Consider the following 3,455-nt stretch of genomic DNA (forward strand, 5'->3'; position numbering starts at 1 on the left):
AGAGACAGGGTTTCGCCATGTTGGCCAGGCTGGTCTCAAACTCCTGACCTCAAGTGATCTGCCTGCTCCCATCTCGCAAAGTGTTAGGATTACAGGCATGAGACACAGCGCCTGGCCCGCCGTGGCTCTCTTACTGCTCTCCAGTCTTCTCTGGAGCTTCACTCTTCCCGGGCCAGTGCTCACAACATTTTTCTGGCAGGAATATTCACATCCCACTTCCACATGGGAAATAAGCCAATTCTTTTCACCCAGTTCAAATTATACCTTTAAAATGACACACTTCTGATGACTTCCTTCACCGGCCTCCATTTGGAATGTTCTCTCTAGGGATGCCCATGGAACATTGATTCATTCATTCATCCCCTTGCTTATTCAGCAGGTTTTTATAGATTATCTACAATGTGCTGGGTGTAGGCATGTAGGTTCCAGGAATACGGTGGTGAGCAAATTGACGTGGGCCTTGCCTACAAGCAGTCACCACCTAGAACAAGCACTGTGGCAGAGATGGTACTGCCAGGAGTAACTCCACTCTCTTCGTTCCACTATTTTAAGCTGGACAATGACCACCTATCATAGACGACATTTTTCGACCTTTTTTGCAGCTAGATGTGGCATGTGATTAAGTGTTAACCAACAGCTTGTGAGTTGAAATGTCATGTACCGTTTACGAGATGTAGTCTTGAAGTGAGGAGAAATGCCTTTAAAGTTTTTTTGTTTTGTTTTGTTTTTCAATTTCCTTATCCTGCCATTTGGAACGTAGCTTTCGCTGCTGGATGGGGCTGAATTAGTCATTGTGGACAGTGCAGTGGAAGCCAAATCTGAGTCTGATTCAAGTGAGATCCTAGAAGGACCCTGGGTTCCTGGCACCTTCCGAGCCCATGTGGCTCTACTCAGACTTGCTCTTTTTAAATAAGAAAGTAGAGCCTTGTTGTTTTAAGCCACTGGTATTTCAAGTATCCTGTTATGCACATTTGGTCTAACTAAAATAAAGGCGATCAGCCGAAAAATGGAGGAGGCTCTAAGAACGTGTAATACGATTCAGTCAAGGGACTTAGAGGAGGTTTTCCGGAGTAATAGACTTCAGGTTTAGATCATAGGGAAGGTTTGGAGTTCAATAAAGTCATAGAAGGAGGGAACAGTAAAGTCCAGGTGGAGGCAACAGTATGTCAAAGACCCTAAAACGGGAGAATACAGCACTTTGAGATCCCAAGACTGTGGCTTCAGCAGAGTGAAGTAGGAAAAGAGTGGCCCAGCATATGTCTAGAGAGGCAGGCAGGGGCCAGATTACCTATGACACTGCAGACCAAGGTGGGAATGTTGTTCTTTATTCTACAAAAAATAGAGGTGAATGTGGTGGCTCATACCTGTAATCCCAGCAGTTTGGGAGGCTGAGGTGGGCAGATCACCTGAGGTCAGGAGTTTGAGACAAGCCTGGCCAACATGGTGAAACCCTGTTTCTACCAAAAATACAAAAATTAGCTGCGTGTGGCGGCGCGCGCCTGTAATCCCAGCTATTCAGGAGGTTGAGGCAGAAGAATTGCTTGAACCTGGGAAACGGAGTGCAGTGAGCTAAGATCATGCCACTGCACTCCAGCCCGGGTGACAGAGTGAAACTCTGTCTCAAAGAAAAGTAATAATAATAATAATATAAAAATAAAAATAAATGGAAAGCGATTGAAGAATTTTATGCAGATGTTTCAGTGATCAGGTCTGGGCTTTTAAAACATCTTGCTTATTGCAGTAGGGAGAACTTATTGCAAGTGGGCAAGAGTAGATACAGGAAGGCTCTCAAGAAGGTTAGCCAAGGTTAGCACAGTGCCAGTTGTTCCAGCAGGGAGGAGGAATGTCAAGAATCAGGCAAGCTTAAGATCTACCTGGGAGGTGAAACCTGTCTTTCCTGCTTTGAGTTCTGCATGGGGGGTAAGGAAAGGTGGGGCTTCTGGTTTCATTTAGATTTGCTTAGATATAATTTACCTTCTCCTATATGTTTTATATACTTGCATACATAATTTACCTTCTGTAGTACAGTTAAACGCCGAAGCAGTAGGACTGTATTTTACACATCACCGTGTCTTCTTCCCCACCCAACACAGCACCTTACTCACAGTTGGTGCTCAATACATATTCATTGATTGGGTTAACGGGGTAGATGGATAAACAACAGTTGCATAATTCTTCCCAAAGGAATCCAATGATGCTAGCAGAACTTGCTGGAAGGCTCCTTTGAGAATTGTTGATTTGCTGACTTTGTTGATGTGTGTAGCTAAGGCAGTGTAGGCCGGAAGGGTAGGTCTGATTTTGCAAATTCATTTGCCTATGAAAACAGCCCATATCATGGAGTTACAAGTATGAGCAACAGAAATGGTGCAATCTACGTTCTCTGGCAAATATAGTGTCTGAAAAAAAAATTACAACTTTCACCCACTTGCTCTTTTGTAATCATGTGGCAATAACTGTCAAAGGGTAGTGGGTTTTTCTTCTGTGTAATAATGCAGGTTTGAGTAACGTGTTTTGAGTAACAATTGATTTCACTATGTTTGGTTAATTATTATGGGTGGTTTATCAATTGATTTAGTGCTCTTTATAAGTATCAGGAAATGAACATAGAAACAGAAAAAAGAACTCCATTACAAATTACGGGACCTGATGGTGGCTAGTCAAATCAGATGTTTTAAGCTTAACTAAGTAATAACTGAGGACTAGACTCCATTCCAGGTGACACATTCCATGGTGGTTCAGAAGCCCAGGGGAAGAGAGGTCTATAGTCAGAAAACCAGACGGCTCCACTGTCTGCAAGGCCTGTGTGACAAACAGAAACACAAATGCATTCAGGCCACCATAAATGGGCTGCTGGGAACAATGTTCCCTCAAGAATTCATAATTTATTCCTGATTTCAAGTGCTCACTCAGCAGTTTGAATAGTGACATTCTCAGGAACAAAAGCCACCTTCGTCAAGCAATGAAGAAAGCCCGCAAGCTCACTACAGGTCTACAGCGAACATGAAATTATGAATCACTTGTAGTACGCGGAGCCAGTGGACTTTAAAGATACAGGAGGAGGTGTCCTGAGAGGTGTGGAAGGATGCCATTTTATTCCACTAGGTCGCTTTATTTTTCATTTACATATGACTGTTGATAGCCCATCACAAATCAATTTGCCTTAAAAGTTTCCTGGAACATGGTAAAATACATGACTTTAAAAAACACATAAACGTATGCATTCTCTCTCTCTCTCTCTCACCTCTGCCCAACCCCACACTTTCAACAAACAACTTTGGAAAGCCAAAACTCTTTTGCCACTAAGTTTCTGTTTATTAATCAGCAAATTTAAGTAACTCAACAATGATCAGAATAACTGTGTCATTCAATAAAACTAATAACAACTACTTCTGTGAAAAATAGGTCAATTTAGAGGTTATATTATATTCTACTTCCCCACATGATTACTTTATTTT

The sequence above is a fragment of the Mandrillus leucophaeus genome, unplaced genomic scaffold (assembly GCF_000951045.1).
Source record: "Mandrillus leucophaeus isolate KB7577 unplaced genomic scaffold, Mleu.le_1.0 Scaffold750, whole genome shotgun sequence".
Classification (NCBI taxonomy): Eukaryota; Metazoa; Chordata; class Mammalia; order Primates; family Cercopithecidae; genus Mandrillus; species Mandrillus leucophaeus.